Below are 12,694 nucleotides of genomic sequence, written 5' to 3' on the forward strand. Positions count from 1 at the left end.
AATACCAAACCTGAGACCCTTCCTATAGCATGATATGTGATATCCAACTCCTTCCCATTCCATTCCTGAGTCCCTTTCTATAACATGAGATGTGATATCTCAATGCTTCTAATACCAAACCTGAGGACCTTCCCATATCATAGATGTGATATCCAACTCCTTCCCATTCCAAACCTGAGACCCTTCCTATAGCAGGAGATGTGATATCTCAATGCTTCTAATACCAAACCTGAGGCCCTTCCCATAGCATGAGATGTGATATCCAATGCCTTCCCATTCCAATCCTGAGTCCCTTTCTATAACATGAGATGTGATATCTCAATGCTTCTAATACCAAACCTGAGGACCTTCCCATATCATAGATGTGATATCCAACTCCTTCCCATTCCAAACCTGAGACCCTTCCTATAGCAGGAGATGTGATATCTCAATGCTTCTAATACCAAACCTGAGTCCCTTCCTATAGCATGAGATGTCATATCTCAATGCTTCTAATACCAAACCTGAGGCCCGTCCCATAGCATGAGATGTGATATTCAACTCCTTCCCATTCCAATCCTGAGACCCTTCCTATAGCATGAGCTGTGATATCTCAATGCTTCTAATACCATTCCTGAGACCCCTCCTATTGCACGAGATGCAATATCCAACTCCTTCCCCTTCCAAACCTGAAACCCTTCCTATAGCATGAGATGTGATATCCAACTCCTTCCCATTCCAAACCTGAGACCCTTCCTATAGCATATGTGATATCCAACTCCTTCCCATTCCATTCCTGAGTCCCTTTCTATAACATGAGATGTGATATCTCAAGCTTCTAATAACAAACCTGAGACCCTTCCTATAGCATGAGGTGTGATATCTCAATGCTTCTAATAAAAGTACCTGAGACCCTTCCTATAGGATGAGATGTGATACCTCAATGCTTCTAATACCAAACCCAAGACACTTCAAATAGGATTAGATGTGATATCCAACTCCTTTCCATTCCAAACCTGAGATCCTATCTGTATCATGAGATTTGATATGTGACTCCTTGCCATTCCTAACCTGAGATACATCCTGTACCATGAGATAAAATATATCTCAATGCTTCTATTACCCAACCCGAGACCCTTGCTATAGCATGAGATGTGATATCCAACTCCTTCCCATTCCAAACCTGAGACCCTTCCTATAGAATGAGATGTGATATCCAACTCCTTCCCATTCTGATCCTGTGTCCCTTCCTATAGCAAGAGATGTGATATCTCCATGCTTCTAATACCAAACCTGAGGCCCTTCCTATAGCATGAGATGTGATATCTAACTCCTTCCCATTCCGATCCTGAGACCCTTCCCATAACGTGAGATCTGATAAACAACTCCTTCCATTTCCAAACCTAAGACCCTTCGTATAGTATCAGATGTGGTATCCAACTCCTTCCCATTACAAACGTGAGATCCTACCTGTAGCATGAGATTTGATATCTGACTTCTTGCCATTCCTAACCTGAGATACATCCTGTACCATGAGATGTCATATCTCAATCCTTCGAATCCCAAACGCAAGACCCTTTCAATAGGATGCGATTTGTTATCTCACTCATTCTTATACCAAACCTGCGACCTTTCCTATAGGATAAGATGTGATATCTCAATGCTTCTAATACCAAACCCGAGACACTTCCAATAGGATGAGATTTGATATCTCACTCCTTCCAATACCAAACCCGAAACACAATCTATAGAATGAGATGTGATATCTCAATTCTTCTAATACCAAACCTGAGACTCTTCATATAGCATGAGATTTGATTTCCAACTCCTTCCTATTCTAAACCCGAGACCCTTCCAGTAGCATGAGATGTGATATCCCACTCCTTTCCATTCCAAACCTGAAACACTTCCTGTAGAATGAGATGTGATATACAACTCATTCCTGTTCCAACCCTGAGACCCTTCCTATAGCATGAGATGTGATATGTCAATACTTCTAATACCAAAACGGAGACCCTTCCTATAGCATGAGATGTGATATCCAACTCCTTCCCATTCCAAACCCGAGACCCTTTCTATGCCATAAGATATGATATCCAACTCCTTCCCATTCCAATCCTGAGACCCCTCTGTAGAATGAGAGGTGATATCCACGTCCTTCCCATTCCAAACCTGAGACCCTTCCTGTGGCATGAGATGTGATATCCAACTCCTTCCCATTCCAAACCTGAGAGCCTTTCTATGTCATAAGATGTGATATCCAACTCCTTCCCATTCCAATCCTGAGACACTTCCTGTAGCATGAGATGTGGTATCCACCTCCTTCCCATTCCAAACCTGTGACCCTTCCTCTGGCATGAGATGTGATATCCAGCACCTTCCCATTCCAATCCAGAGACGCTTCCGATAGGATGAGATATGATATCTCACTCATTCAATACCAAACCCGAGAACATTAACATAGCCTGAGATATGAAATCTCAATCCTTCCTATTCCAATCCTGAGACCCTTCCTATTGGATGGGATGTGATATCCAACTCCTTTCCATTCTAATCATGAGACTGTTCCTATAGGATGTGATTTGATATCTTAATCCTTCCAATACCAAACCTGAGACCCTTAAAATAGGATGAGATTTGTTATCTCACTTCTTCCAATACCAAACTCGAGACCCTTACTATAGGATGAGATGTGATATCTCAATGCTTCTAATACCAAACCCAAGACACTTCAAATAGGATGAGATCCAACTCTTTCTCATTCAAAACCTGAGATCCTACCTGCAGCATGAGATTTGATATCCACCTGCTTCCCATTCCAACCCTGAGACCCTTCCCATAGCATGAGATGTGATATCTCAATGCTTCTATTACCCAACCCGAGACCCTTCCTATACCACCGGATGTGATATCCAACTCCTTCCCATTCCAAACCCGAGACCCTTTCTATGTCATGAGATGTGATATCCACCTCCTTCCCATTCCAAACCTGAGACCCTTCCTTTAGCACGAGATGTGATATCCAACTCCTTCCCATTCCAAACCTGAGATTCTTCCTATAGCATGAAATGTGATATCTAACTCCTTCCCATTCCAATCCTGAGACCCTTCCTATAGCATGAGATGTGATTTCCAACGCCTTCCCATTCCAAAACTGAGAACCTTCCTATAGCATGAGATTTTATATCCAACTCCTTCCCATTCCAAACCAGAGACCCTTACTGTAGCATGAGATGTGATATCCACCTCCTTCTCATTCCAACCCTGAGACCCTTCCTATAGCATGAGATGTGATATTGAACTCCTTCCCATTCCAAACCTGAGACCGTTCCTATAGAATGAGATGTGATATCCAACTCCTTCCCATTCGGATCCTGTGTCCCTTCCTATAGCATGGGATGTGATATCTCAAAGCTTCTATTACCCAACCCGGGACCATTCCTATACCATGAGATGTGATATTGAACTCCTTCCCATTCCAAACCTGAGAACGTTCCTATAGAATGAGATGTGATATCCAACTCCTTCCCATTCGGATCCTGTGTCCCTTCCTATAGCATGGGATGTGATATCTCAATGCTTCTATTACCCAACCCGGGACCCTTCCTATACCATGAGATGTGATATTGAACTCCTTCCCATTCCAAACCTGAGACCCTTCCTATAGCATGAGATGTGATATCCAACTCCTTGCCATTCCAAACCTGAGACCCTTCCTATAGCATGAGGTGTGATATCTCAATGCTTCCAATAAAAGTACCTGAGACCCTTCCTATAGGATAAGATGTGATATCCAACTCCTTTCCATTCCAAACCTGAGATTCTACCTGTAGCATGAATTTTGATATCTGACTCCTTGTCATTCCTAACCTGAGATACATCCTGTACCATGAGATGACATATCTCAATACTTCTAATACCAAACCTGAGACCCTTCCTGTAACATGAGATGTGATATCGAACTCCTTCCCATTCCAAACCTGAGACCCTTCCTATAGCATGAGATGTGATATTCAACTCCTTCCCATTCCAAACCAGAGACCCTTCCTGTAGCATGAGATATGATATCCAACTCCTTCCCATTCCAACCCTGAGACCCTTCCTATAGCAAGAGATGTGATATCCACCTCCTTCCCATTCCAAACCTGAGACCCTACTATAGCATGAGATGTGATATCCAACTCCTTCCCATTCCAAACCTGAGACCCTTCCTATAGCATGAGATGTGATATCTAACTCCCTCCCATTCCAATCCTGACACCCTTCCTATAGCATTAGATGTGATTTCCAACTCCTTCCCTTTCCAAACCTGAGAACCTTCCTATAGCATGAGATGTGATATCCAACTCCTTCCCATTCCAAACCAGAGACCCTTCCTGTAGCATGAGATGTGATATCTACCTCCTTCCCATTCCAACCCGGAGACACTTCCAATAGCATGAGATGTGATATCCAACTCCTTCCCATTCTGATCCTGTGTCCTTTCCTATAGCATGAGATGTGACATCTCAATGCTTCCAATACTAAACCTGAGGCCCTTCCCATAGCATGAGATGTGATATTCAACTCCTTCCCATTACAAACCTGAGATCCTACCTGTAGCATGAGATTTGATATCTGACTTCCAGCCAGTCCTAACCTGAGATACAATCTGTACCTAGAGATATGATATCTCAATGCTTCTAATACCAAACCTGAGACCCTTCCTATAACATGAGATGTGATATCCAATTCCTTCCCATTCCAAATCTGAGACCCTTCCTATAGCATGAGATGTGATATCTCAAGGCTTTTAATACCAAACCTGAAACCCTTCCTATAGCATGAGATTTCATATCCAACTCCTTCCCATTCCAAACCTGAGACCCTTCCTATAGCATGAGCTGTGATATCCAACTCCTTCCCATTCCAAACCAGCGACCCTTACGGTAGCATGAGATTTGATATCCAACTCCTTCCCATTCCAACCCTTAGACCCTTCCTACAGCATGAGATGTGATATCTCAATGCTTCTATTGCCCAACCCGAGACCCTTCCTATAGCATGAGCTGTGATATCCAGCTCCTTCCCATTCCAAACCTGAGACCCTTCCTATTGCATGAGATGTGATTTACAACTCCTTCCCATTCCAAACCTGAGACCCTTCCAATAGCATGAGATGTGATATCTCAATGCTTCTAATACCAAACCTGAGGCCCTTCCCATAGCATGAGATTTGATATCCAACACCTTCCCATTCCAATCCTGAGTCCCTTCCTATAGCATGAGATGTCATATCCAACTTCTTCTCATTCCAATCTTGAGACCCTCCCTATTGCATGAGATGTGATATCCAACTCCTTCCCATTCAAACCCTGAGACCCATCCTATAGCATGAGATGTAATAGTGCAGTGCTTCTATTACCCAACCCGAGATGTGATATCTCAATGCTTCTAATACCAAACCTGCGACCCTTCCTATAGCATGAGATGTGATATCCAACTCCTTGCCAGTCCAAACCTGAGACCCTTCCTATAGAATGAAGTGTGATATCTCAATGCTTCTAATAAAAGTACCTGAGACCCTTCCTATAGCATGAGATGTGATATCCAACTACTTCCCGTTCCAAACCTGAGACCCTTCCTATAGCATGAGAGGTGATATCCAACTCCTTCCCATTCCATTCCTGAGTCCTTCCTATAGCTTGAGATGTGATATCTCAATGCTTTTAATACCAAACTCGAGACCCTTCCTATAGGATGAGCTGTGATAACTCAATGCTTCTAATACCAAACCCAAGACCCTTCCAATAGGAGGAGATTTGATTTCTCACTTCTTCCAATACCATACCTGAGTCCCTTCCGAAAGGATGAGATATGATACCTCAATGCTTCTAATACCAAACCTGAGACCCTTCCTATAACATGAGATGTGATATCCAACTCCTTCCCATTCCAAACCTGAGACCCTTCCGGTAGCATGAGATGAGATATCCAGCACATTCCCATTCCAACCCTGAGACCCTTCCTATAGCATGAGATGTGATATCTCAATGCTTCTATTACCCAACTCGAGACCCTTCCTATAGCATGAGATGTGATATCCAACTCCTTCCAATTCCAAACCCGAGACCCTTCCTATAGCATGAGATGTGATTTCCAACTCCTTCCCATTCCAATCCTGAGTCCCTTTCTATAGCATGATATGTGACATCTCAATGCTTCTAATACCAAACCTGAGGCCCTTCCCATATCATAGATGTGATATCCAACTCCTTCCCAATGCAAACTTGAGACCGTTCCTATAGCATGAGATGTGATATCTCAATGCTTCTAATACCAAACCTGAGGCCCTTCCCATAGCATGAGATTTGATATCCAACACCTTCCCATTCCAATCCTGAGTCCCTTCCTATAGCATGAGATGTCATATCTCAATACTTCTAATACCAAACCTGAGGCCGTCCCATAGCATGCAATGTGATATCACACTCCTTCCCATTCCAATCCTGATACCCTTCCTATAGCATGAGATGTGATATCCAACTTCTTCTCATTCCAATCTTGAGACCCTTCCTATTGCATGAGATGTGATATCCAACTCCTTCCCATTCAAACCCTGAGACCCATCCTATAGCATGAGATGTAATAGTGCAGTGCTTCTATTACCCAACCCGAGATGTGATATCTCAATGCTTCTAATACCAAACCTGCGACCCTTCCTATAGCATGAGATGTGATATCCAACTCCTTGCCAGTCCAAACCTGAGACCCTTCCTATAGAATGAGGTGTGATATCTCAATGCTTCTAATAAAAGTACCTGAGACCCTTCCTATAGCATAAGATGTGATATCCAACTACTTCCCATTCCAAACCTGAGACCCTTCCTATAGCATGAGAGGTGATATCCAACTCCTTCCCATTCCATTCCTGAGTCCTTCCTATAGCTTGAGATGTGATATCTCAATGCTTTTAATACCAAACTCGAGACCCTTCCTATAGGATGAGCTGTGATAACTCAATGCTTCTAATACCAAACCCAAGCCTCTTCCAATAGGATGAGATTTTATTTCTCACTTCTTCCAATACCATACCTGAGTCCCTTCCAAAAGGATGAGATATGATACCTCAATGCTTCTAATACCAAACCTGAGACCCTTCCTATAACATGAGATGTGATATCCAACTCCTTCCCATTCCAACCCTGAGACCCTTCCTATAGCATGAGATGTGATATCTCAATGCTTCTATTACCCAACCCGAGACCCTTCCTATAGCATGAGATGTGATATCCAACTCCTTCCAATTCCAAACCTGAGACCCTTCCTATAGCATGAGATGTGATTTCCAACTCCTTCCCATTCCAATCCTGAGTCCCTTTCTATAGCATGATATGTGACATCTCAATGCTTCAAATACCAAACCTGAGGCCCTTCCCATATCATAGATGTGATATCCAACTCCTTCCCAATCCAAACTTGAGACCGTTCCTATAGCATGAGATGTGATATCTCAATGCTTCTAATACCAAACCTGATGCCCTTCCCATAGCATGAGATGTGATATCCAACGCCTTCCCATTCCAATCCTGAGTTCCTTCCTATAGCATGAGATGTCATATCTCAATGCTTCTAATACCAAACCTGAGGCCCGTCCCATAGCATGAGATGTGATATTCAACTCCTTCCCATTCCAATCCTGAGACCCTTCCTATAGCATGAGATGTGATATCTCAATGCTTCTAATACCAATCCTGAGACCCCTCCTATAGCACGAGATGTGATATCCAACTCCTTCCCCTTCCAAACCTGAAACCCTTCCTATAGCATCAGATGTGATATCCAACTCCTTCCCATTCCAAACCAGAGAAGCTTCCTTTAGCATGAGATGTGATATCCAACTCCTTCCCATTCCATCACTGAAACCCTTCCTATAGCATGAGATGTTATAACTCAGTTCTTCTATTACCCAACCAGAGATGTGATATCTCAATGCTTCTAATACCAAACCTGAGACCCTTCCTATAGCATGAGATGTGATATCCAACTCCTTGCCAGTCCAAACCTGAGACCCTTCCTATAGAATGAGGTGTGATATCTCAATGCTTCTAATACCAATCCTGAGACCCCTCCTATAGCACGAGATGTGATATCCAACTCCTTCCCCTTCCAAACCTGAAACCCTTCCTATAGCATCAGATGTGATATCCAACTCCTTCCCATTCCAAACCAGAGAAGCTTCCTTTAGCATGAGATGTGATATCCAACTCCTTCCCATTCCATCACTGAAACCCATCCTATAGCATGAGATGTAATAGTGCAGTGCTTCTATTACCCAACCCGAGATGTGATATCTCAATGCTTCTAATACCAAACCTGCGACCCTTCCTATAGCATGAGATGTGATATCCAACTCCTTGCCAGTCCAAACCTGAGACCCTTCCTATAGAATGAGGTGTGATATCTCAATGCTTCTAATAAAAGTACCTGAGACCCTTCCTATAGCATAAGATGTGATATCCAACTACTTCCCATTCCAAACCTGAGACCCTTCCTATAGCATGAGAGGTGATATCCAACTCCTTCCCATTCCATTCCTGAGTCCTTCCTATAGCTTGAGATGTGATATCTCAATGCTTTTAATACCAAACTCGAGACCCTTCCTATAGGATGAGCTGTGATAACTCAATGCTTCTAATACCAAACCCAAGCCTCTTCCAATAGGATGAGATTTTATTTCTCACTTCTTCCAATACCATACCTGAGTCCCTTCCAAAAGGATGAGATATGATACCTCAATGCTTCTAATACCAAACCTGAGACCCTTCCTATAACATGAGATGTGATATCCAACTCCTTCCCATTCCAACCCTGAGACCCTTCCTATAGCATGAGATGTGATATCTCAATGCTTCTATTACCCAACCCGAGACCCTTCCTATAGCATGAGATGTGATATCCAACTCCTTCCAATTCCAAACCTGAGACCCTTCCTATAGCATGAGATGTGATTTCCAACTCCTTCCCATTCCAATCCTGAGTCCCTTTCTATAGCATGATATGTGACATCTCAATGCTTCAAATACCAAACCTGAGGCCCTTCCCATATCATAGATGTGATATCCAACTCCTTCCCAATCCAAACTTGAGACCGTTCCTATAGCATGAGATGTGATATCTCAATGCTTCTAATACCAAACCTGATGCCCTTCCCATAGCATGAGATGTGATATCCAACGCCTTCCCATTCCAATCCTGAGTTCCTTCCTATAGCATGAGATGTCATATCTCAATGCTTCTAATACCAAACCTGAGGCCCGTCCCATAGCATGAGATGTGATATTCAACTCCTTCCCATTCCAATCCTGAGACCCTTCCTATAGCATGAGATGTGATATCTCAATGCTTCTAATACCAATCCTGAGACCCCTCCTATAGCACGAGATGTGATATCCAACTCCTTCCCCTTCCAAACCTGAAACCCTTCCTATAGCATCAGATGTGATATCCAACTCCTTCCCATTCCAAACCAGAGAAGCTTCCTTTAGCATGAGATGTGATATCCAACTCCTTCCCATTCCATCACTGAAACCCTTCCTATAGCATGAGATGTTATAACTCAGTTCTTCTATTACCCAACCAGAGATGTGATATCTCAATGCTTCTAATACCAAACCTGAGACCCTCCTATAGCACGAGATGTGATATCCAACTCCTTCTAATAAAAGTACCTGAGACCCTTCCTATAGGATGAGATGTGATACCTCAATGCTTCTAATACCAAACCCAAGACACTTCAAATAGGATGAGATGTGATATCCAACTCCATTCCATTCCAAACCTGAGATCTTATCTGTAACATGAGATTTGATATGTGACTCCTTGTCATTCCTAACCTGAGATACGTCCTGTACCATGAGATGATATATCTCAATGCTTCTAATACCAAACATGAGACCCTTCCTATACCACGGGATGTGATATCCAACTCCTTCCCATTCCAAACCTGAGACCGTTCCTATAGCATCAGATGTGATATCCAACTCCTTCCCATTCCAAACCAGAGAAGCTTCCTTAAGCATGAGATGTGATATCCAACTCCTTCCCATTCCATCACTGAGACCCTTCCTATAGCATGGGATGTTATAACTCAGTGCTTCTATTACCCAACCCGAGATGTGATATCTCAATGCTTCTAATTCCAAAGCTGAGACCCTTCCTATAGCATGAGGTGTGATATCTCAATGCTTCTAATAAAAGTACCTGAGACCCTTCCTATAGCATGAGATGTGATATCCAACTCCTTCCCATTCCAAACCTGAGACCCTTCCTATAGCATGAGAGGTGATATCCAACTCCTTCCCATTCCATTCCTGAGTCCCTTCCTATAGCTTGAGATGTGATATCTCAATGCTTCTAATACCAAACCCAAGACCCTTCCAATAGGATGAGATTTGATTTCTCACTTCTTCCAATACCATACCTGAGTCCCTTCCAAAAGGATGAGATGTTTTACCTCAATGCTTCTAATAACAAACCTGAGACCCTTCCTATAACATGAGATGTGATATTCAACTCATTCCCATTCCAATCCTGAGACCCTTCCTATAGCACGAGATGTGATATCCACCTCCTTCCCATTCCAAACCTGAGACCCTTCCTATAGGATGAGATGTGATATCCAACTCCATCCCATTCCAAACCTGAGACCCTTCCTATAGCATGAGATGTGATATCTACTTCTTCCCATTCCAATCCTGACACCCTTCCTATAGCATGAGATGTGATTTCCAACTCCTTCCCATTCCAAAGCTCAGACCCTTCCTATAGCATGAGATGTGATATCCAACTCCTTGCCATTCCAAACCTGAGACCCTTCCTATAGCATGAGGTGTGATATCTCAATGCTTCCAATAAAAGTACCTGAGACCCTTCCTATAGGATGAGATGTGATATCTCAATGCTTCTAATACCAAACCCAAGACACTTCAAATAGGATGAGATGTGTTATCCAACTCCTTTCCATTCCAAACCTGAGATCCTACCTGTAGCATGAGATTTGATATCTGACTCCATGCCATTCCTAACCTGAGATACATCCTGTACCATGAGATGATATATCTCAACACTTTTAATACCAAACCTGAGACCCATCCAATAGCATGAGATGTGATATCCAACTCCTTCCCATTCCAAACCTGAGACCCTTCCTAGAGAATGAGATGTGATATCAAACTTCTTCCCATTCTGATCCTGTGTCCATTCCTATAGCATGAGATGTGATATCTCAATGCTTCTAATACCAAACCTGAGGCCCTTCCCATAGCATGAGATGTGATATTCAACTCCTTCCCATTCTAATCCTGAGACCCTTCCTATAGCATGAGATGTGATATCCAACTCCTTCCCATTCCAATAGCGAGACCCTTACCATAACATGAGATCTGATAAACAACTCCTTCCATTTCCAAACCTAAGACCCTTCCTATAGCATCAGATGTGGTATCCAACTCCTGCCCATTACAAACCTAAGATCCTACCTGTAGCATGAGATTTAATATCTGACTTCTTGCCATTCCTAACCTGAGATACAATCTGTACCATGAGATGTGATATCTCAATGCTTCTAATACCAAACCTGAGACCCTTCCTATAGCATGAGATGTGATATCCAACTCCTTCCCATTCCAAACCAGAAACCCTTCCTGTAGCATGAGATATGATATCCAACTTCTTCCCATTCCAACCCTGAGACCCTTCCTATAGCATGAGATGTGATATTTCAATGCATGTAATACCAAACGTGAGACCCTTCCTATAGCATGAGATGTGATATCCAACTCCTTCCCATTCCAAACCGGAGACCCTTCCTATAGCATGAGATGTGATAACTCAATGCTTCTAATACCAAACCTGAGACCCTTCCTATAACATGAGATGTGATATCCAACTCCTTCCCATTCCAAACCTGAGACCCTTCCTATAGCATGAGATGTGATATCCAACTCCTTCACATTCCAAACCAGCGACCCTTCAGGGAGCATGAGATGTGATAACCAACCCAATGCTTCTAATACCAAACCTGAGGCCCTTCACATAGCATGAGATGTGATATCCAACGCTTTCCCATTCCAATCCTGAGTCCATTCCTATAGCATGAGATGTCATATCTCAATGCTTCTAATACCGAACCTGAGGACCGTCCCATAGCATGAGATGTGATATCACACTCTTTCCCATTCCAATCCTGAGACCCTTCCTATAGCATGAGATGTGATATTCAACTCCTTCCCATTCCAAACCAGAGAACCTTCCTGTAGCATGAGATGTGATATCCAACTCCTTCCCATTCCAAACCCGAGACCCTTCCTGTAGCATGAGATGTGATATCCAACTCATTCCCATTCCAAACCTGAGTCCCTTGCTATGGCATGAGATGTGATATCCAACTCCTTCCCATTCCAATCCTGAGTCCCTTTCTATAGCATGAGATGTGATATCTCAATGCTTCTAATACCAAACCTGAGACCCTTCCTATAGCATGAGGTGTGATATCTCAATGCTTCTAATAAAAGTACCTGAGACCCTTCCTATATATGATATCCAACTCCTTCCCATTCCAACACTGACTCAACTCATATAGCATGAGATGTAATAGCTCAGTGCTTCTATTACCCAACCCGAGATGTGATATCTCAGTGCTTCGAACATCAAACCTGAGACCCTTCCTATAGCA

Source organism: Ambystoma mexicanum, chromosome 5q (genome assembly GCF_040938575.1).
Source record: "Ambystoma mexicanum isolate Mex_15411 chromosome 5q, UKY_AmexF1_1, whole genome shotgun sequence".
Taxonomy (NCBI): Eukaryota; Metazoa; Chordata; class Amphibia; order Caudata; family Ambystomatidae; genus Ambystoma; species Ambystoma mexicanum.